The sequence below is a fragment of the Nerophis lumbriciformis genome, linkage group LG22 (assembly GCF_033978685.3).
Source record: "Nerophis lumbriciformis linkage group LG22, RoL_Nlum_v2.1, whole genome shotgun sequence".
In the NCBI taxonomy this organism is placed as follows: domain Eukaryota; kingdom Metazoa; phylum Chordata; class Actinopteri; order Syngnathiformes; family Syngnathidae; genus Nerophis; species Nerophis lumbriciformis.
This window is the reverse complement of record NC_084569.2, coordinates 14,568,333-14,594,131: the sequence shown is the minus strand read 5'-3', so window position 1 is coordinate 14,594,131 and position 25,799 is coordinate 14,568,333. Positions and strand designations below refer to the sequence as shown.

The 25,799-nt window shown below is 35.6% G+C and overlaps 1 protein-coding gene across 1 annotated transcript in view; it reads right to left on the bottom strand.

Annotated features, from left to right (window-relative positions):
- coro7 (coronin 7) overlaps positions 1-25,799 on the bottom strand; it is a 360,770-nt gene that overhangs the window by 84,405 nt on the left and 250,566 nt on the right. The gene's annotated exons all lie outside the window — the stretch shown is intronic.

The following is a 25,799-nucleotide window of genomic DNA, read 5'->3' as shown; positions in this document are numbered from 1 at the left end:
AATTATCGTATTAGGTTTTTATTTACGATTTAGACAACGTGCCAACTTCACTGGTTTTGGGTTTTGTATATGCCCATATCTTCTGTACAGATTTGCTTTACAAAAGAGAAGATATTTCTCTTGTTGCTCTATTAGTATTTGACTTTATTTAATGTATAAAGACATATGCAGTGTTTGGCGCAGCAAAGAATACATTAAGAGAACTTGCTGGTGAAATTTTGGTCATCTGGACGCTATGAGTCCTTGAACGACAGAAAAGTGTTCTGCATAATAAATGTTTCTGCAAACATTATATTGCAGACATGCTGACAAGCCCTTGCCTCCTTTTTGATTGCGTTGCAACGTCTAACAATAAGAACAAGACACTCACTTTTGCCCTTTTTCTTTGTCTTTTATCTGCTTGTCGTTTACCTCGACTCCGTGTCAAGGTAGACACATCCGTCTTTTTAACACTATCACAACCTGGTGGCCCAATACTTATCTTGTGTGTTGGTTTAAAGTGTCAACTCTGAGCAGGTCGCTCTTAAACCAACAGAGGCTTTACACATCTGCTCAGTACAGTTAAGAGTATTCCAGGCCTATGATCTCAGCGTTGTGGCGTGCCTCCGCATTAGACGGCACGCTCCTACGACATCATGTGTCTGATGATAAACACACAACACAACCATGAATGGCTACAAAAAAATCCAGTCAATTTAATTTCAGTAATGTATTTTTGTATGACAAAGTGATGGCAGGTTGAAAATTAACCAATTGTCGACTTTCATTTTGACACAAAATAGCATCACGACACATAGACAGATACAGAAAATATGTTACAACAAGTCACTACTTTTGGAGGATTTGTTTGTCCCAAAATTAGATAAATACGAAATACATATATATATATATATATATATATATATATATATATATATATATATATATATATATATATATATATATATATATATATATATTAATATATACATATATATACATACATATATACATACATATATATATATATAAACATACATATATATATATAGATATGTATATAGGTATGTGTGTATGTATGTATGTATGTGTATGTGTATATATATATATATATATATATATATATATATGTATTTATATATATACATACATATATATATATATATACATACACACATACCTATATATATATATATATATATATATATATATATATATATATATATATATATATATATATATATATATATATATATCCATCCATCCATCCATTTTCTACCACTTATATGTACGTATATGTATGTGTATATATATATATATATACTGTATATACATATACATACATACATACATACACACACATACATATATATATATATATATATATATATATATATATATATATATATATATATATATATATATATATATATATATATATATATATACAATTGTTTATAAATATTAAAAAGATACTTTAGACTATCAGTTATGAATAGTAATATGTTAAATAATTTTCACATTATATATACATAAATGAAAAAAATATATATATATAATATAAATACATACATATATTGAGGATTTTTATTATTATTAGGTAAGTGTAGATACATGCATTTATACATATATATATAAACATATATATATCTATATATATATATATGTATATACATATATATATACATATATATATATATATATACATATATATATATATATATATATATATATATATATATATATATATATACATATATATATATATATATATATACATATATATATATATATATACTTATATGGACGTATATATGTATGTGTATATATATATATATATATATATATATATATATATATATATATATACTTATATACTGTATATGTATATATATATACTTATATGTATGTGTATATATATATATACATACATACGCACACACATATAAATAACAAATATATATAATAGTTTTGAGATAAATATTAAAAAAATATTTTAGTCTATCAGTTACAGTATGAATAGTTATGAGAAATAATTTTCACATTATATTACAGTATATATACATAAATTACATATATGTAAACATATGTAAATACATACAAATATATATATATATATAGATGTATATACATCTGTCTTTATATAATGTATATATATATATACTGTATATACTGTATATATATATATATATATATATATATATATATATATCATGTGACAGTCAATTATGATATTAATATTCATAACTGATAATCAAACATATTTGTTTATATATGTACATATCTATAAATAAATACAAATATATAACTATATATGTATATATTATACAATGTGAAAATGATGTCCTATATTAATATTCATAACTGATAGTCAAAAACATGTTTTGCTAATATTTATCTAAAAAAATATTTCTAATGCAGCAATCAAATTAATAGAATTGGTAACCTATCAAATGTATATTTTGGTTATACAATAAATAATATTGATGTTTTAAATATAATTATTTAAAATTATAACTGGACAGTTTAAACATTTTAATCACATTTTAATCAATTAATATTTGATATTTGTTTTTACTTTTGGGGAATAAAAAAGAGACTGAAGGCAGACAGAAAATGGGCTGCTACAGCAAAGTGGAGACTGTGGAACATAATACTGCAGTGTGTCGTTTCTAGCCATGTTACAAATGCCCAAATGGTCTTAAAAAATGTTGCAGGACAATGATGAATGTATTCGACCAATGAGTGACACTGCCTCCCATCACCCTCCATGTCCTCCTTCAGGCCTCTCTGCACTCTCTTGTCTCCTGTCTCTCTTATCAGAGCTGCAGCGATAAGCTCAAATCCATCCCTTGAGCTCAAGAGAAGTCAGATATCAGTGCTATCCAAACATGAAAAGATACAACAAGCATGCACGAGGTCCTAGCTGACCGCAGCTCATACCGTTACTCTAGGAAACATTCGCAATAAGCTTGATCATATCTCGCTAAACCCAAGATTGCTATGATCTGGAACACACACACACTAATGGTTAGTCCGGCTCAGGAATCCTTATTAGGTCTTTCACTTGTTTTCATGAGCGTAGAAGTAGAATTAAAAGATATGGAAAAGGGCTGCAGTTACTTCATTATTTTAGTAATCAAGTAATCCATCAACTAAGTTGTTCAATTAATCGCGTAATTGTAAAAAAACACACTTTATAGCCTCAATGCATATTTCAGGGAAAATAGTTGAAATAAATTGATTTCTGCTTTTTTTAACTCATGTAAATGCACATCATCAACATTGAAATTGCACTTTTAACATGTGTGCATTAATTATTTTTATTTTTTTTCAAATCTCCACTGTATATATTTCATTTCATCCCGGATTTGATAATTTTTCATCGGTTACACACAGCCACAGAATATACATCGAAGTTTTTTTCCTAATCAAATGAATGGATTCTATCCATTAATCTTTGCATCCCTTTTTATAACCTTGTTGGTATTTTCAAAAACGCCTGAAAGAGCAACCACAACTGACTTAGAACACACATTAGAACGTGTGGAACCTCGATTTTTTTTTTTTTTTTTTTTTTTTTCAGGCAATGACATAAAAAAAGTACAACGTTGACAACACATAATAGTATAAATTAATATAGTGCAAAAGGTAATGTGTAGTATGTAATGCATGATTTTCCAGTTTTAACCGGAAAGGTAGTGGGAAGAAGATAATTTATTTAATCCCACCCCCAGTTCTCCATTCAGTGGTTATTCACATGAGTTTCACTCTTACTTTGTTCAAGGATTATAATACAGATGTTGTATCATAGTGGCATTACCACAGGTAACAATAATTATTACACTGTAACAATAATTTGTATCAACAATGTAGGTACAATGAATATACCAACAATGGTAATAGACAACATAGCAATAATGGTAAGGAAACATTGAGCACATGTTAACACTTTGAGACAGAGTACAACAACAGGTCAATTTTAAGACCCTCATCTCTATATTTGAACCAGACCCCATGTTTGTATAATAGTTTAAATCGATTAATAGTTTGGCATGAATTGTGTTGTGGTAAGTATTCCCCCATACTTCAACACAGTATGTAAGGTATGGCAGTACCAAGGTGCAGTATAGAGTACGGAGTGCATTTTCATTGAGGTATAGTTTTGCTTTGTTTATAATTGAGAGGCTTTTTGCAATTTTTGTTTTAATGTGTCTGACATGAGGTTTCCATGATAGTTTACTATCAATTATTGCTCCCAAAAATGTATTCTCTTTTAAGATTTCAATTTGGGTACCATCAATACTTATTTTCTGTTCAGACGTTAAGTTGTGATTTCCAAACATCACTATCTTAGTTTTATTTATATTCAAAGATAATTTATTTGTGTCCATCCATTTTTTTTTCTGTTTAGTTCTGTGTTTACTGTATTTATGAGCTCATTATAGTCATCACTACTGTAGAATATATTTGTGTCGTCTGCAAATAGTATACATTTCAGTACTTTGGATGTATTAAACATATCATTAATATATACATTAAACAGTTTTGGCCCCAACACGGACCCTTGGGGGACACCACAAGCAATGCCAAGAGTATCAGATAAAAATTGACCCATTTTAACAAACTGTACCCTCCCAGTTATTTACAAACTGATTTGCTAAGATCCAAACACCACACGCTGAACAGCGTGTGCAATCGATAAAATAGAGTGTGCTATTAGAGGGCTTGTCGCGTGCGGTTTACTAACACTGCGTGTGCAATTGAAAAGTTGTGCAGACCATATTTTTTCAATGAGAATTTTGCGTGTGATATACGGGTCATCACCACGGAGACACTATTTTACTACACATTCATGTAATCATGGTCCTACCTGTGGCGTTTGCTATGTAGGAGACATTTACCAATTTTAATGAGCATTTTAGAAGCAGTACTGGAGTGCATCGACCGGTATTTAGAAACTTTTATTTATTTTTTTGGAAGGAGGCTGCACTTTACGGAGCCCCTAAAGGGACATGGGGAGAAAAAAAAAAATGTTTATAATTTTTTTTTTTTTTTAGACATGTATCTCGTGCGCAAGAGAAACTTTTTATAAAGTTATAATAAAATAAAAAACATTTTTTTATAATTGTATTTTTTTTTTTTCAGACATGTATCTCGTGCGCACGAGAAACTTTCTCATGCGCACGAGATACACGTCTAAATTGTTTTTTAAATAAAATAAAAATTATAAAAAAATGTTTTCCCCCCATGTCCCTTTAGGGGCTCCGTAGCTTTTTAACTCTTCTGAAAACGCAAAAAATGCATACTTACGGAAGCTTTTTTAATATAAGAAATATTTTTGATGATATATATTCTATGTGAAATGAGCAAACGTCATTAAAAAATATTGAATGAGACCAAAACGCATACATGTAATTTGTTTTAATAAGTCCTTAAATCCTCTAGCAGCTATAACATTATAAAATGATGTTGCTGAATAAACGATATGTGTAATATTTTTTACTTTTGACTGCCAAAATGTCGACATACACACGTAGGACAGAGGATTCTTGCCTGGCTATCGTCTCTGCAGCCGTGTGTTAAACTGTCAGTGTGCGCGTCCTTCACACATGTGCAAAATAAAAATAAAATAAATCACATTGCGCGCGCTAAATAATTATATTTGCATCTTCTCCTCCCGGTATTGTGGGCGTTTTAATGATCAACATATAATTTGAATATTAATGAAGACAGAGACACAAAATGGATCACACGCCCTATTCTGCTCACTTAACAGACGCAATCCACTTTGCACACGTTGAGTAGATCAGCTTTGTGTGTGATATCAAGTTTGCACGTGTTTTAGTACATGCAAACCTTTAGTAAATCAGGCCCTTAATTGGTTCTTGAACTGTTTTTGTAAATCAATCAATGTTTATTCATATAGCCCTAAATCACAAGTGTCTCAAAGGGCTGCAAATAAAAAAGTTTGTATATTGAAGCAGATTTTTCCATAAGAAACAATGTAAACATTAATAATGGGTTCAAGCCTTGACACTAGTTCATATTTTAGTAAAGGTTTGTACACTTTGAACACAATATAAAGCGCTATACAGTACTGTTTATCAAACAAACATAACAAGGTGTGGCTGGACCAACATTTTATTTATTAACAAAGCCAAAACAACAACAATCTGAACTGTCCTCATTTTCAGCCGCCCTGCCAACAAGCACACACACTTTCACTAACCCTGTGGTGCACTCACAGTTTGAAATCCCAAAACCCCTTAACTTTAACAGCCAGGTCGCTACAATGATTATGAATAAAGAAATAAAATCAATTTTTACCTTGTTGGCTAATCTTCTGTGCAGGAGAAGAAAGGGGAAGGGGATGGGGGAGGTAGTGTCGACAACGCTGTGGATACTTCCTGAATGTTTCAAACCTGACAATTGCCTGATTTGGACTCATATTGACCTAGCAAAATAAATTTCTGCCAGTGGGTGCTCGGTGTGTGTGTGTATTAGTGTTGTCCAGATACCAAAAGTATGTTGGTACTTTACGGTACTTTTCTAAATAAAGGGGACCACAAAAAATTTCATTATTGGCTTTATTTTAACAAAACAATCTTAGGGTACATTAAACGTATGTTTCTTATTGCAGGTTTGTCAACATTTTGAAAAACGGTGTGATAATTTTGACTTACTTGGGTCAAGCTTTTGTGATTTATTTTCATATTTATATATAAAAAAAAAAAAAAACATTTACTAGTGTTGTCCCGATACAAAAATGGATTTTGATACATTTCGGTACTTTTCTAAATAAAGGGGACCACAAAAAATTCCATTATTGGCTTTATTATAACAAAAAAATCTTAGGGTACATTAAACATATGTTTCTTATTGCAATTTTGTCAACATTCTGAAAAACTATATGATAATTTTTGACTTACTTGGGTCAAGCTTTAGTGATTTATTTTCATATTTATATATATATATATATATATAAAAATACATTTACTAGTGTTGTCCCGATACAAAAATGGATTTCGATACTTTTCGGTACTTTGATACTTTTCTAAATAAAGGGGACCACAAAAAATGTCATTATTGGCTTTATTTTAACAAAAAAATCTTAAGGTGCATTAAACATATGTTTCTTATTGCAATTTTGTCAACATTTTGAAAAACTATATGATAATTTTGACTTACTTGGGTCAAGCTTTAGAAATGTATTTTCATATTTATAAAAAAAAACAAAACAAAACATTTATACATACATACTAGTGTTGTCCCGATACAAAAATGGATTTCGATACTTTTCAGTACTTTGATACTTTTCTAAATAAAGGGGACCACAAAAAATGTCATTATTGGCTTTATTTTAACAAAAACATCTTAGGGTACATTAAACGTATGTTTCTTATTGCAATTTTGTCAACATTTTGAAAAACTATATGATAATTTTGACTTACTTGGGTCAAGCTTTAGAAATGTATTTTCATATTTATAAAAAAAAACAAAACAAAACATTTATACATACATACTAGTGTTGTCCCGATACAAAAATGGATTTCGATACTTTTCAGTACTTGATACTTTTCTAAATAAAGGGGACCGCAAAAATGTCATTATTGGCTTTATTTTAACAAAACAACTTAGGGTACATTAAACATATGTTTCTTATTGCAAGTTTGTCCTTAAATAAAATAGTGAACATACAAGACAACTTGTCTTTTATTAGTAAGTAAACAAACAAAGGCTCCTAATTTAGCTGCTGACATATGATTTAAATATACAAATTATTAAGGACAAGTGGTAGAAAATGAATTATTAATCGACTTGTTCATTTACTGTTAATATCTGCTTACTTTCTCTTTTAACATGTTCTATCTACACTTCTGTTAAAATGTAATAATCACTTATTCTTCTGTTGTTTGATACTTTACATTAGTTTTGGATGATACCGCAAATTTGGGTATCAATCCGATACCAAGTAGTTACAGGATCATACATTGGTCATATTCAAAGTCCTCATGTGTCCAGGGACATATTTCCTGACTTTATAAACATAATATAAATTTTAAAAAAAACTAAAGAAGATTTTGTGATGTTAAAAAATATCAATGTAATCATAGTGGTACACTATGTACGTGGTATCATTACAGTGGATGTTAGGTGTAGATCCACCAATGGCGTTTGTTTATATTGTAGTGTGCCGGAAGAGTTGGTGCTGCAGGGAATTCTGGGAATTTGTTCTGTAGTGTTTATGTTATGCTGAAGTGAAAATATTCTTCCAAATTGTGTTTGTCGTCGTTGTTTAGCATGGTTTCACTATATGGCACATGTTTATGACAGTGTTGGCGTTGTTCGTACTGCCACCCTTACTGTGACATGTATGGCTGTTGAGTAAGTATGTACTTCATTCGCTGGTTCAAAGTCAAGATGATTGTGACTTTAGTTAATTATCGGGCACAATGAAGTCTTGGTTAGGCTTTGTTAATTACAGACTATACGATTTGTGACTTTATAATTATGTAAAACTCGCCACAAAATTAATAACAAGAAGATTGATTTTTTTTAAATAATTTTAAAGATTGTAAGTTGCCATCAATCCCACGTGGGTGCTCGATCGGCATTGATTGGCGCCTATGAGCGTGAGAGTGCCTTTAAACTTGACCTATACGGTGTTGAACAGTTTTATGGTGGCCAATGTTCAACGACAGAGGGGTTATTTGCATTTACTGTACATCATGTCCGTTGTGAGCAAATTGTTTCAAAGATTCTACACTACATACACTGAAATCGAAGTAAGATTAAATATCTCAAATAAGGGTGATATTTGCTTATTTTCTGTCTGATAAGAGAATTCTTCTCACTAAGCAGATTTTATGTTAGAGTGTTTTACTTGTTTTAAGTGTTTTGGTACTAAATTACCTCAGTACTAGATATTACAGCTTGTTGCTGAGATTTGATGACCTATATTGAGTAAAACATGCTTGAAACTAGAATATCAACTGTTGCAAAGCTGTGTCATCAACACTCACAAGTATAAAAGTAATAATTTCTTATTTCAAGCATGAAAAAAAAATCATGACTCTGACACAATTGTGTCTCATATTAAAACAGATGACAGCCAAATGGACTTTTCTGTTTTATTTTCAATGAAACAATAGAAAATACATACTCATAAAGTAGTAAAGTTGGCACAGTACAGTAAACTGACTATTTAAACATTTAACATGTGACATTTCTAACAATTTTGAACAGAAATAGTTCATGCAGATTCAGGAAAATTCTTCAAAATTACAATTAAAAAAATTTTGGCCGGGGGCCGGGCTGTATATATGCGCACTAATCGATTGAAAGGGCACGCACTTGGCGCGATGATGTCATGCTATCCATGGAAAAATGCATTTTTAGACAATATGATTTGCCTGAGTGGCTAGGAGACCTCGAGAGTAACAAGCGCTTGCCTTGTTGCCTTTCCATTAAGAACAATAAACTAGTATTTAGTATAAGTTTGCTGGTTTCAAGAAATGTAATGCCGAGCGCATATCATTATGTCAAGATAATGGCACTAGCATTTACTTCATTTAAGAATATTTTTCAACATCCATCCATCCATCCATTTTCTACCGCTTATTCCCTTTGGGGTTGCGGGGGGCGCTGGAGCCTATCTCAGCTATAATCGGGCGGAAGGCGGGGTACACCCTGGACAAGTCGCCACCTCATCGCAGGGCCATATTTATTTTTATTTTTATTTTTTTTAATTTTTCAACATATTGAGCAAAAAGGTCTCTTTTTTTCTACCAAGAAAAGTGCACTTGTTATTAGTGAGAATATACTTATTTTAAGGTATTTTTTGGGTTCATTGAAGCTAGCTAATTTCTTGTTTTGGAAAGTCTTGACAAGCCAAATTGGCAGATAATTTTGCTTAGTTCAAATAAAATACCCCTTATTTTTGTATTTTTTTTTCTTGTTTTTGAACACTGACTTTTTGCAGTGTAATATAGATTGTGTACAAGTTCTGAGGGTCTTTTGCTATTAAATAAAATATGGCGTTTTAAGAGGCTGACAAGCTCAAAATGACATCATCGTCAGACTCCTCCTGACAGACAAACAGTCAGAAGGGCCAAAATAATATTTTGGGTGAAAGAGCCCTTTTGAACCACTGACTAAAGATCCCACATGAGGATACCAAAATAAAAGCGTGATATATTATGCAATGTTCGGCTACGAAAGACAGTTTTATGAACATTATCGTGTGTTTGTCCTCACACTAACCAGGACAACTTCTGCTTCGAGAGTGTTTATGATTCCATATTTGTGTCATTTATAGGTTCCCATAGCCGCTAATCCACAATGGCTGCTCACAGCTTCCCCATCATCAACACTTTCCAGGTTCCTTCAGTGTGCTTCTGGTTCCCACAGTCGGCTTTCGCTCGCTACTGGGCCGCTGTGGGAAGAAATGGCAAGCCGGAGCCTTGTAAAGTAGAAATCCGGTCCCGTCTCCGAGAGCCCACACATACTGCCGTCACAGCACATTTAGGTGTGACGGGAAGATGTGTTTTTTTTTTTTTTTTTTTAGGTTGAGGGGCACCGAATGCATCTTGCTTAGAACACACATGAGCGCAAACATCAATGCATATGCAAAATATGCTCACAAAGGGCACACTATTTAGTGGAAGATATAAAGAGCAGGGGGCCACTAATGGGAAAATAATCAAGATCATTCCCAGGCTTGCGATGCCTAAGTCAGAAAGCACAAGGCCACTGAGGTGAGCATGCAAACCATCAGGCATAAAATAACCGCCAGTTATGAAAGACAATGTAAGGATAAAATCAATTTCAAGAGTTCAACACTGCAAAAAGTCAGTGTTCAAAAACAAGAAAAAATAATAATACAAAAATTAGGGGTATTTTATTTGAACTAAGCAAAATTATCTGCCAATAGAACAAGAAAATTTGGCTTGTCAAGACTTTCCAAAACAAGTAAAATTAGATAACTTCAATGAACCCAAAAATACCTTAAAATAAGTATATTCTCACTAATAACAAGTGCACTTTTCTTGGTAGAAAAAACAAATATGAAACTTTTTTTCTCAGTATGTTGAAAAATGTTCTTAAATTAAGTAAATGCTAGTGCCATTATCTTGACATAATGATATGCACTCGGCATTACATTTCTTGAAATCAGCAAACTTATACTAACTATATATATATATATATATATATATATATATATATATATATATATAAATAAATTGCCCGTGGGCCGGGCTGTATATATATATTATATATATATATATATATATATATATATATATATATATATATATATATATATATATATATATACATATAAACACTGCAAAAAGTCAGTGTTCAAAAACAAGAAAAAAAAAAATACAAAGATTAGGGGTATTTTATTTGAACTAAGCAAAATTATCTGCCAATAGAACAAGACAATTTGGCTTCTCAAGACTTTCCAAAACAAGTAAAATTAGCTAACTTCAATGAACCCAAAAATACCTTAAAATAAGTATATTCTCACCAATAACAAGTGCACTTTTCTTGGTAGAAAAAAAAAAATATATATATATTTTTGATCAATATGTTGAAAAATATTCTTAAATGAAGTAAATGCTAGTGCCATTATCTTGAAATAATGATATGCGCCCGGCATTACATTTCTTGAAACCAGCAAACTTATACTAAAAACTAATTTAGTGTTTTTAATGGAAAGGCAACAAGGCAAGCGCTTGTTACTCTCGGGGTCTCCTAGCCGCTCAGGCAAATGATATTGTCTAAAAATGCATTTTTCCATGGATAACATGACATCATCGCGCCAAGTGAGTGCTCTTTCAGTCAATTAGTGTGCATATATACAGCCCGGCCCCCGAACAAAAAATGTTTAATTGTAATTTTGAAGAATTTATCTGAATGTGCATGAACTATTTCTGTTCAAAATTGTTAGAAATGTCACATGTTAAATGTTTAAATATTAACTGTCAGTTTACTGTACTGTGCCAACTGTACTACTTTATGAGTACATGTTTTCTATTGTTTCATTGAAAATAAAACAGCAAAGTCCATTTGGCTGTCATCTGTTTTAATTATGAGACACAATTGTGTCAAGGTCATGATTTTTTATTTCATGCTTGAAATAAGAAATTATTACTTTAAAAAAGTAGTTTTATACTTGTGAGTGTTGATGACACAGCTTTGCAACACTTGATATTCTAGTTTCAAGCATGTTTTACTCAATTTAGGTCAACAAATCTCAGCAACAAGCTGTAATATCTTACTGAGATCATTTAGGACCAAAACCCTTAAAACAAGTAAAACACTCTAACATAAAATCTGCTTAGTGAGAAGAATTATCTTATCAGACATAAAATAAGCAAATATCACCCTTTTTTGAGATATTTCATCTTACTTAGATTTCAGTTTTTGCAGTGAATAATAGTGTTGTTTGAATTCAATTAGGACTGTGTAACACAACCTGCACCCCCTTGCAAAAATAACAATTGCTTCATTCCTTGAAATGATGTGGCAAACACAGCACTTCAATGTTTACTAAATACAGATGTCATAATGTCAACAAAGTGCACCTGTAAGCATTCACACACATCCCCAACATTTGGGAACCGGACTGGGGCGATAGAAGAAAGGAAAACATGTAATGACTCTATTTGTGGCAGCATCGGAGAAAGTTATCTTTAAGTATCACTTTTGTATCTCATAGCACATGCAGTCGTTGTCAAAGAACATAATGTCATGGCTGTCTTAAGTTTCCAATCATTTCTACAACTCTTCTTTTTTTTTTGTGATAGAGTGATTGGAGCACATACTTGTTGGTCCCAAAAAATATTCATGAAGTTTGGTTCTTTTATGAATTTATTATGGGTCTACTGAAAATGTGACCAAATCTGCTGGGTCAAAAGTATACATACAGCAATGTTAATAGTTGGTTACATGTCCCTTGGCAAGTTTCACTGCAAAAAGGCTTCTGGCAAGCTTCTGGTTGAATTTTTGACCACTCCTCTTGACAAAATTGGTACAGTTCAGCTAAATGTGTTGGTTTTCTGACATGGACTTGTTTCTTCAGCATTGTCCACACGTTTAAGTCAGGACTTTGGGAAGGCCATTCTAAAACCTTAATTCTAGCCTGATTTAGCCATTCCTTTACCACTTTTGACGTGTGTTTGGGGTCATTGTCCTGTTGAAACACCCAACTGCATATACCCAACCTCCTGTCATGACGTGGACTATGGTGGGGTTTGTTTTCCCGAGATGCAAGAGAACTGGACCGGACATGGCGTGAAGGTAAATACATGATTCAATTCTTACTTAAGTGAACAAAAGGTGCGCACAAGGCGGAGACACAAACTTGACTAAGAAAACAAAAACTTGCACTTGGGCAGAAACTATGGACATGAAACAAAACACTTACTGTGGCATGGCATGAAGCATAAACTATGGTATCTTCAGGTAGCAAGGGTATCAGAGGTAGCAGATCATGGCATGAAGTGAGCAGAAGTAATGTCGCCAGACAGACTAACTGAAAAGGACAGGCTTAAACAATAGTGACATGATTGATGGCAGGTGCGTGAGTCCGAACCTGAAAACAGGCGCAACTAATGGGTGGTCATGGAAACAAAACAAGCAAGAGTGCACAAACAGGAACTAAAAAGAGTCCAAAAACCAAACAGAACCTAGCCAAACAAAACATGATCAAAAGACATGACACCTCCGGGCTGATGATTTTAGGTTGTCCTGAAGAATTTGGAGGTAATCCTCCTTTTTCATTGTCCCATTCACTCTCTGTAAAGCACCAGTTCCATTGGCAGCAAAACAGGCCCAGAGCGCAAAATAATACCACCACCATGCTTGACGGTAGGAATTGTGTTCCTGGGATTAAAGGTCTCACCTATTCTCCTCCAAACATACTGCTGGGTATTGTGGCCAAACAGCTCAATGTTTGATTCATCTGACATCACATGGACAAAGATAAGACTTTCTGGTGGAAAGTTCTGTGGTGAACTTAATCAACCGGGGTAGTTTTTGGTGAAAACACAGGGGGTACTTTATTTACCCATGTAAACGGGAAAGTTCCAGTAAAAGTTCCTGCTGTGGAAGAGGGCCTATGGTGTGTCCAGGCCTGCAGCTTTAAACACTTAACTGGCTGTGTTAACAGACTCCGCACCATGCTAGTCTTTTACTGGCTCCCTTGGGACTGCCGGGTTATGGAGCGGGCTTGGATGCGAGCTTATTACATCATAGCAGAGGCACGGTGTTATGACGGCACATGCAGTCATGCCGTAACACACGATAAAACGCCACGTTCGCCTCAGTGAGCCCACCTTTGGCCGCACTCTTGGGCTCTTTTGGCAACCAAACTGGTAGTTGTTGGCAAACAGTGTTGGAATGAGGCTTAGCTCGGCACTAGATGCTTGAAAGAGGTTCCTCTTCCTGCTGGCACTACAGACGAGCATGGATAATAACTGATGGCGGGCAAATGAGGTCGAAGAAAGAGTGAATGGAGTGGAAATATGTGATATTATTAAGTGAAGATGGAACCGGTTGAGTTTGTGAAGGTCTCACTATTCCAAAGTCAACCAAAATTTGCCAAAACAAAGAGTTGTGCAAAATGTCACAATACCGAAAACATTGTGGTAAAAACATTGCCTAAGTCAAAGTACTAAAAACATTGCCTATGTCAAAGTACTAAAACATTACCTATGTCATAGTGCTAGAAACATTGCCTATGTCAAAGTACTAAAACACATTGCTTATCTCATAGTACTAAAAACATAGCCTATGTCATATTACTAAAAACTTTGCTTATGTCATAGTACTAAACCATTACCTATGTCATAGTACTAAAAACATTGCCTAGGACATAGTGCTAAACACATCACCTATGTCTTAGAACTAAAGCATTGCTCATGTCATGGTACTAAAACAATGCCTGTGTCATGGTACTAAAACAATGCCTGTGTCATGATACTAAAAACATCGCTGAGGAAATAGTGCTAAACACATCCCCTATGTCTTAGTACTAAAACATCGCCTATGTCATGGTACTAAAAATATTACCTATTTCAAAGTACTAAAAACATCGCCTATGTGATAGTAGTAAAAACATTGCCTGTGTCATAGTACTAAAAACATCACTGAGGACATAGTGCTAAACACATCACCTATGTCATAGTACTAAAAACATTACCTATGTCATAGTACTAAAACATTGCCTATGTCATAGTACTAAAAACATTACCTATGTCATAGTACTAAAACATTGCTGAGGACATAGTGCTAAACACATCGCCTATGTCTTAGTACTAAAACATCGCTTGTGTCCTGGTACTAAAAACATTACCTATTTCAAAGTACTAAAAACATCACCTACAGTATGTCATAGTTGTAAAGACATTGCTTATGTCATAGTACTTTAAACGCCTCTGTCATAGTACTAAAAACATTGCCCATGTCATAGTACTAAAACAACGGCCATGTCATGATACTAAAACATTACCTATGTCATAGTGCTAAAAACATTATCTATGTCATGGTACTAAAACATTACCTATGCCATAGTGCTAAAAACATTGTCTATGTCATGGTACTAAAACATTGCCTATGCCATAGTGCTAAAAACATTGTCTATGTCATGGTACTAAATCATTGCCTATATCCTGGTAGTAAAACATTGCCTATATCATAATACGAACAACATTGCCTATGCTATAGTACTAAAAACATCACTGAGGGCATAGTGCTAAACACACATCCCCTATGTCTTAGTACTAAAACATCGCCTATGTCATGGTACTAAAAACATTACCTATTTCAAAGTACTAAAAACATCACCCATGTCATAGTAGTAAAAACATTGCCTATGTCATAGTACTTAAAAAAACGGCAATGTCATAGTACTAAAAACATTACCTATGTCATAGTACTAAAACATTGCCTATGTAATAGTACTAAAAACATTGCCTATAGCATGGTAAATGGGTTATACTTGTATAGCGCTTTTCTACCTTCAAGGTACTCAAAGCGCTTTGACACTATTTCCACATTCACCCATTCACACACACATTCACACACTAACCACGACCCATCAGGAGCAAGGGTGAAGTGTCTTGCTCAAGGACACAACGGACATGACGAGGTTGGTAGAAGGTGGGGATTGAACCAGGAACCCTCAGGTTGCTGGCAAAGCCACTCTCCCAATCACGCCACGCCGTCCCTGGTACTATAAACATTGACTGTCATAGTACGAAAACATTGCCTATGTAATAGGTACTAAAAACATTGCCTATATCATAGTACTATAACCATTGTCTGTCATAGTAGTATAAACATTGCCGTCCTGGATCTCGACCTCACGCCTTCCCCCGGACGACGCCTCGCTCCTGTCCCTGGACCTCTGAGCCTGCCTTGCCCTTTCTGGACTTCCGCACCGATCTCAACACCACCTACTCAGTGGCCTAGTGGTTGGAGTGTCCGCCCTGAGATCGGTAGGTTGTGAGTTCAAACCCCGGCCGAGTCATACCAAAGACTATAAAAATGGGACCCATTACCTCCCTGCTAGGCACTCAGCATCAAGGGTTGGAATTGGGGGTTAAATCACCAAAAATGATTCCTGAGCGCAGCCACCACTGCTGCTCACTGCTCCCCTCACCTCCTAGGGGGTGATCAAGGGTGATGGGTCAAATGCAGAGAATAATTTCGCCACACCTAGTGTGTGACAATCATTGGTACTTGAACTTTTAACTTTAACACTCCACATATAATCGCTACACATAGTCACACCGTATACATTTGGATTAGTCACACACTTCATTTATATACAAACCCTGTTTCCATATGAGTTGGGAAATTGTGTTATATGTAAATATAAACGGAATACAATGATTTGCAAATCATTTTCAACCCATATTCAGTTGAATATGCTACAAAGACAACATATTTGATGTTCAAACTGATAAACATTTTTTTTTGCAAATAATCATTAACTTTAGAATTTGATGCCAGCAACACATGACAAAGAAGTTGGGAAAGGTGGCAATAAATACTGATGAAGTTGAGGAATGCTCAACAAACACTTATTTGGAACATCCCACAGGTGTGCAGGCTAATTGGGAACAGGTGGGTGCCATGATTGGGTATAAAAACAGCTTCCCAAAAATTGCTCAGTCTTTCACAAGAAAGGATGGGGCGAGGTACACCCCTTTGTCCACAACTGCGTGAGCAAATAGTTAAACAGTTTAAGAACAACATTTCTCAAAGTGCAATTGCAAAAAATTTAGGGATTTCAACATCTACGGTCCATAATATCATCAAAAGGTTCAGAGAGTCTGGAGAAATCACTCCACGTAAGCGGCATGGCCGGAAACCAACATTGAATGACCGTGACCTTCGATCCCTCAGACGGCACTGTATCAAAAACCGACATCAATCTCTAAAGGATATCACCACATGGGCTCAGGAACACTTCAGAAAACCACTGTCACTAAATACAGTTCGTCGCTACATATGTAAGTGCAAGTTAAAGCTCTACTATGCAAAGCGAAAGCTATTTATCAACAACATCCAGAAACGCCGCCGGCTTCTCTTGGCCCGAGATCATCTAAGATGGACTCATGCAAAGTGGAAAAGTGTTCTGTGGTCTGACGAGTCCACATTTCCATTTGTTTTTGGAAATATTCGACATCGTGTCATCCGGACCAAAGGGGAAGCGAACCATCCAGACTGTTATCGACGCAAAGTTCAAAAGCCAGCATCTGTGATGGTATGGGGGTGCATTAGTGCCCAAGGCATGGGTAACTTACACATCTGTGAAGGCACCATTAATGCTGAAAGGTACATACAGGTTTTGGAACAACATATGCTGCCATCTAAGCGCCGTCTTTTTCATGGAAGCCCCTGCTTATTTCAGCAAGACAATGCCAAGCCACATTCAGCACGTGTTGCAACAGCGTGGCTTCGTATAAAAAGAATGCGGGTACTTTCCTGGTCCGCCTGCAGTCCAGACCTGTCTCCCATCGAAAATGTATGAAGCGTAAAATACGACAGCGGAGACCCCGAACTGTTGAACGACTGAAGCTCTACAAGAATGGGAAATAATTCCACTTTCAAAGCTTCAACAATTAGTTTCCTCAGTTCCCAATCGTTTATTGAGTGTTGTTAAAAGAAAAGGTGATGTAACACAGTGGTGAACATGCCCTTTCCCAACTACTTTGGCACGTGTTGCAGCCATGAAATTCTAAGTTAATTATTATTTGCAAAAAAAAATAAAGTTTATGAGTTTGAACATCAAATATCTTGTCTTGGTAGTGCATTCAATTGAATATGGGTTGAAAAGGATTTGCAAATCATTCTATTCCGTTTATATTTACATCTAACACAATTTCCCAACTCATATGGAAACGGGGTTTGTACAAATGACTATTTCCAGTCAAAGTGATGATACAGTGTGATGTTTGTGGCTGTAGTTGTGTACAGTACAACAACTGCACCGCTCCGTCGTCCTGAGAGCTTTGCTAAATATTTATCCTGGAAAACTCCGTATTTGCTCCGCAGCTGGCCATAAATATGCGAGGCAGAAGCGTGCGTCTATATACAAAAACACAACATGTGGTCTACAGTTAGTTGCAGAACCTCCGGTCCTGGCCCGCCACGCAGCACAGTCCAGCCACAAAAAGCTGGATAAATAGGTCGCTCTCGGCGTGAGGAGATAACCTCAGCGCCGGTGCTGTGGTTTGGTTTATCACAGGCGAGTGCGATAAGTGCTGAGACTTTTCTTTTTGGACTGGCAAAGCTCCATCTGGACCCCGAGGGACTTTATTGCGTTTGTCTCCCCCCCCCCGCACTCTCTACGCTCTAACGTGTTGCAGATGGACGTGTGCACGATTGTGTTTGTCGTATAACAAAAGCCGCATAAAAAGCGACCGTTTCCATCCCGAGGACGCTCTGGGCGCGGCTGGAAGTGACACGTGCCTGAGGTGGCCCCGAGGACGGGGCGGGCGGAGAGAGTGCTCTTTTTGAGTCTGAGTCGCTACGCCTCCAGCGAGAGGGTGACATCATCCCCTTTACCCCCAGCCCCCCTCCCTGCAGCAGAACTTATAGGCCTGCTTCCAATTACCTCTCCACTTTTCAACAGAAGCTGCACTGGGGAGTGCGAGGGGCTCCAGTAAGGCTTTGCTGCCTTACTGGACGTTGTTGTGCCGACACTATTTGCTGACAGGTAGTTTTGCGACTGCTGTTAGCACACATTACAGCTTGGAGACGAGCACGTGTGTAAAAAATAGGCAATGTTTCCGGTTGAGCCAAAAATCTGTTTTTTCTGCAGCATTTTGTGGATTTTTATTCTCTCTATTATACTCTCTAAATGTAGCGAATAAAATCAATTCATTAATGCATTTGGTACCCGCACTCTTTTACTATGAAACCACGCTGTTGTAACACATGGCTCGGCATTGTCTTGCTGAAATAAGCAGGGGCGTCCATGGTAACGATGATATGTTGCTCCAAAACCTGTATGTACCTTTCAGCATTAATGGTGCCGTCACAGATGTGTAAGTTACCCATGCCTTGGGCACTAATACACCCCCATACCATCACAGATGCTGGCTTTTGAACTTTGCGCCTATAACAGTCGGGATGGTTCTTTTCCTCTTTGTTCCGGAGGATACGACGTCCACAGTTTCCAAAAACAATTTGAAATGTGGACTTGTCAGACCACAGAACCACTTTCCAATTTGCATCAGTCCATTTTAGATGAGCTCGGGCCCAGCGAAGCCGGCGGCGTTTTTGGGTGTTGTTGATAAATGGCTTTCGCTTTGCAGAGTAGAGTTTTAACTTGCACTTACAGATGTAGCGATGAACTGTAGTTACTGACAGTGGGTTTCTGAAGTGTTCCTGAGCACATGTGGTGATATCCTTTACACACTGATGTCAGTTTTTGATGCAGTACCGCCTGAGGGATTTAAGGTCACGGGCATTCAATGTCACGTGCGATTCTCTGAACCTTTTGATGATATTACAGACCTTAGAAGACGAAATCCCTAAATTCCTTGCAATAGCTTGTTGAGAAATGTAGCGAATACAATCGATGCATCAATGCATTTGGACATTAAGTGAAGTTAGCAAAGATGGATTGAAAAGGGCATTTTCTTTACATTTCTCAAGCTGCTGCACCACTGACGTAAACATTTGACTTGGTTTTTTTTTTACACATTATGTGCGTTGGTATATGAGGATTACAGCCAAAGTGGACCAATTTGGGAAGTGATGTCATTAAAAACAACTTATTGCTGTATTTGTTTGTATTATATATGAAGTGTTTACAGATATTATCATTATTTAATAAAAACACACCTTCTTAATAATTCTTTTGCTGATCATTTTAAACTCTTAAATTCTTAATTTGTATTATTTTTATTCCTACTATTATTCTTACTATTACATGTTTTTATTCATTTATTAATTTTTTATTTATATTTTATTTGTATGCATACAGTATATAACATATATTTTGATATAGTAAAATAGTTATGTTATTTTTTAGATTACATTAACTTTAAGTTGGCATTTCACCCCCATCGTCAGTACAATGCCATGTTTTGTTTTTGTTAATAATGTTGTATGTGCGTGCATATTTGTGCTTTTTTCCCCCCTTATTTACTGATGTGAAGCACTTTGTGTTGCAATTTGCCTGCACCTGAAAAATGCTATACACATAAAGTTGGATTGATTGTTTGAATTAGTCATGCCAAAAAATAATTTTTCAACATTTAATATTGTCATATGCGTAAAAGTTATTATAATTACGCTGTTTTTTTTTTTTCTTTAACTGGTAAAAAGTGGTAGACTGGCACATAAATGACTGAGAATGGCTTCTTCCTGCTACTTTTCAGACATGTTGAATTATAGAATTGTTAACCTGTAATTTTAAAGCATTAAAGCATATATTAAAATGAATAAACCAGTTACGATTAATTTCCTGTCAAAAAAATATATATTCAAAATGGAACTATGGGCCTTAATCCAGCACAGAACCTCATTTGGATTATTGACAATGACAGAACATGACTAAACTAAATGCCATGTTATGTTTGTTGTATTAGTTTAGTACCGCAATACTAATGAATCATATTCGGTACTATACCACCTCTAAAAAGTACCGGTCCATTAGGGGATCTACACCTAACATCTAATGTAATGATACCAAGTACAGGAGCGTATCTAGTCGATACTACTATGATTACATCAATATTTTTTAGCATCACAAAATCTTTTTTCATTTAAAAAAAAAATTATATTGTGTTTATAAACTCAGGAAATACGTCCTTGGACACATGAAGACTTTGAATATGACCAATGTATGATCCTGTAACGACTTGGTATCGGATCGATACCCAAATGTGTTGTAGCATCCAAAACTAATGTAAAGCATCCAAACAACAGAAGAATAAGTGATTATCACATTTTAACAGAAGTCTAGATAGAACGTATTAAAAGAGAAAGTAAGCAGATATTAAGTAGATTAATAATTCATTTTCTACCACTTGTCCTTAATAATGTTGACAAAATAATAGAATGGAAAATGACACAATATGTTACTGCATATGTCAGCAGACTAAATTAGGAGCCTTTGTTTGCTTACTTACTACTAAAAGACAAGTTGTCTTGTATGTTCACTATTTTATTTAAGGACAAACTTGCAATAAGAAATATATGTTTAAAGTACCGTAATATTTGTTGTTAAAATAAAGCCAATAATGCCATTTTTTGTGGTCCCCTTTATTTAGAAAGGTATCAAAGTCCTTTAATAAAGGACAGCATTTTCTCCGACTTAACTTTCGCCTGTCCCACTAGACACACCAATAAGCTTGTTTATAGATGTACAACAAAACTCCTCATAGGAAGTTGCCATTTGTTATATTTGTTATAACTTTGTGGCATGACACAATGCACATTAATGAACATATCAACATATCAAAGATTGTAGACAAAGGCTGATTTCCATCTGCATCTCATTGCAAAGAAACAAGCCCGGGGCTCCCACTAATTCAGCGTATTAGTGAGTTTTATTTTTTATGCACTTATTTTTGCTGTATTTTTATCCGGCACAAGTGGAAAGCCGGTCCTTGAAAATAGTACCTACAAACCTCTAAAGGCCTTAGTGGCCACATGCGTGGACAGCACCTTTTGGCTTTTATTTCCAAAATTGTGTACACTACTGAATTGGGGTCGTATGCCGACATATGGACACTTATACTGCTATCAGAAGAGTATAACATACAAAGGAATTTGGGAAAAAAAAGTGTAAAAATAAAAATTAGCATGTCACTACCAGTGTTGGGACTAACGCGTTACAAGGTAACGCGTTACTGTAACGCCGTTACTTTCGGCGGAAAATAGTAATCTAACGCGTTATTTTTGTTATTCAGTAACTCAGCTACCGTTACTACATGATGCGTTACTACATAAAAAATAACGTAAAATAACGCAGTATCGGCTAGAAACTGAGAAGATCTGAGCGTGTTTTATTGGAGCGCTGCGGAAGAGGCGACAAGGAAGAGGCACGGCGCGTGCTGTGTGTGTGTGTGGGAGGGGGCGTGTCTGTGTTTACTAACAAGACATGGCAAAGCCCGAAGCCGAGTTTCTTAACATGGAGATATTCTCACTACTTTTCTTTTGTCGACCACAAAGAAATTAACATTTTAGTTAAATGTAAGTTGTGTCTTGGATCAAAGATCCTATCCTAGCAATTCAAATCTACTGAAACAGCTACAAAAGCAACATGCTTCGGCGAAGCCTGTAAAGAGAGACACACTTCACCTCCTAAGCAACAGCGGCTGGATTTTAACGAGGCACTGCGCACCGAAGGTACACACACTCTGTCAATTCTTTTACATACTGTTGCTCTTTCATGCTAGACTTCTAGAGTGTTTGATTATCACATCACTCTAAATGTATAGACTATAAAGTTCACAAACATAAAGAGGGATGCTAGTGGGCCAGGCCAACCTTTCCTTATCCCTAAACTAAAACTGGGGAAATGTGTAGAGTGTTCTGGGCTTCAGACATGATTTTATTTCAACATTCCTTGAGATAAAAAAACGCCTGGTTAGGCTTTGTGTATGTAGTGTGTGCCTTCCTTGGTTTACAGCTATGTTGTTATTGTGCTGTTTGTTACTTATGTATGTTATGTTGCAGCTATTTAAAATAGTTTTGTCAATTTGTTCTGGCCTGAAACAAATTGGCCCTTTGAAACATATCTTTGTCTTTGTGTGTTGTATGTAGACCACATTGCTTAGCAGAGTTCAGTGATGCAAATGCATGTCAAGTTGATCAACAGATTGTATTAGTCTCCAGTGCAATAACAGTACTGAAATGAAGGTGAAAAGGGCATTAAAGGGGGCCTTAAAAAAAAATATATATATAACTAAATAGTTACTTTTCACAGTAACGCATTACTTTTTGGTGTTAGTAACTAAGTTACTTTTGAAATAAAGTAACTAGTAACTGTAACTAGTTACTGGTTTTCAGTAACTAACCCAACACTGGTCACTACACAAGAAGTACACATTTGTGTACTTATGGACTAAGTACATCATATCAAAATATGATTTTTTAGTTTTTATTCTAATTAGGGTCCATCCATCCATCCATCCATTTTCTACCGCTTATTCCCTTTTGGGGTCGCGGGGGGCGCTGGAGCCTATCTCAGCTACAATCGGGCGGAAGGCGGGGTACACCCTGGACAAGTCGCCACCTCATCGCAGGGCCAACACAGATAGACAGACAACATTCACACTCACATCCACACACTAGGGCCAATTTAGTGTTGCCAATCAACTTATCCCCAGGTGCATGTCTTTGGAGGTGGGAGGAAGCCGGAGTACCCGGAGGGAACCCACGCAGTCACGGGGAGAACATGCAAACTCCACACAGAAAGATCCCGAGCCCGGGATTGAACCCAAGACTACTCAGGACCTTCGTATTGTGAGGCAGACGCACTAACCCCTCTGCCACCGTGAAGCCCCTAATCTATCTTATTGGACCCTAATTAGGGTCCAATAAGTCCAAATAGCAAAGAGAAATAAAAAAAAGCATGTAAACAAACAGCTTGGGCTTTAAGAGACTGTTATGTGTTTCATATTTGTATGCTTACTATGGTATATTATTTATTTATTATTTATGCACTGTTCTGTAACAGAGAACAATAGAATGAGATAAAATTGCTATGGTACGAAAAGGGGTAGGATTCAATAAGCTCAGCTTCTTCCTACTCCTTTTCGGGACGTGCTGTAATGAAACAAGTGGAAATATGTGATGCATTACATAGCAAGAACATCCAGAAGCTGCAATACATACAGAATAGTGCTGCTAGGGTCCTGATGAGAGTGCGGAACTACGACCATATCACACCAACTCTCAAATCCCTTCACTGGCTTCCTGTTCCACTCAGGAATGAATTCAAAGTCTCCCTACTAACCCACCAGTGCCTCCATGGAAATGCCCCCCGCTACCTCAAAGAACTACTCACCCCCACATCCTCCACACGACACCTCCGCTCCGGACAGGCTAACCTCCTCCAACCTCCGAGGACGAAGCTACGAACTATGGGAGACCGAGCTTTCTGCTCCGCCGCTCTCCCTGACCACCTGAGGGCACCACAGACTGTTGATGCTTTTAAAAAAGGCTTAAAAACCTTTCTTTTAAAAAAAAGCCTTTTTTTTTTTTTTTCCAACATATGCATACTAGTTTTAGGTATTTGGCTGTTCTAGTTTTTATTTCTATTTATTTTTTAATATCTTTTTATTTGTTTTAATTTTTTTTAATACACTTTAGCACTTTGAGGTTGTTTACTCAATATAAAGTGCTTTTTACAAATACAATCTAATATTATTATTATTATTATTACATTGCATGTAGGGATGTCCGATAATGGCTTTTTGCCGATATCCGATATTGTCCAACTCTTAATTACCGATACCGATATCAACCGATACCGCTATATATACAGTCGTGGAATTAACACATCATTATGCCTAATTTGGACAACCAGGTATGGTGAAGATACTGTAAGGTCCTTTTTTTTTTTAATTTATAAAATAAAATAAGATAAATAAATTGATTTTGAATAAAAAAGAAAGTAAAACAATATAAAAACAGTTACATAGAAACTAGTAATTAATGAAAATGATTAAAATTAACTGTTAAAGGTTAGTACTATTAGTGGACCAGCAGCACGCACAATCATGTGTGCTTACGGACTGTATCCCTTGCAGACTGTATTGATATATATTGATATATAATGTAGGAACCAGAATATTAATAACAGAAAGAAACAACCCTTTTGTGTGAATGAGTGAGAATGAGTGTACATGGGGGAGGGAGGTTTTTTGGGGTTGGTGTACTAATTGTAAGTGTATCTTATATTTTTTATGTTGATTTAATTTAAAAAAAACAACAACAACGATACCGATAATAAAAAACCTGATACCGATCATTTCCGATATTACACTTTAATGCTGGGAAGAGCTGGACGAAGTGGCTGGGGGGAGGAAAGTCTGGGCTTCCCTGCTTAGGCTGCTGCCCCCGCGACCCGGCCTCGGATAAGCGGAAGAAGACGGATGGATGGATGGCATTTTAAAGCATTTGTCGGTTGATATTATCGAACATCTCTAATTGCATGGCATGCATGTTCGAAATGAACAGAGCACATGATATAAAAAAAGTCCATTATCACTTTGCTGTCATGACGTCAGATGTGGCTGTGTCGTAAGCACACCTGCACACGTCCACTTCACACA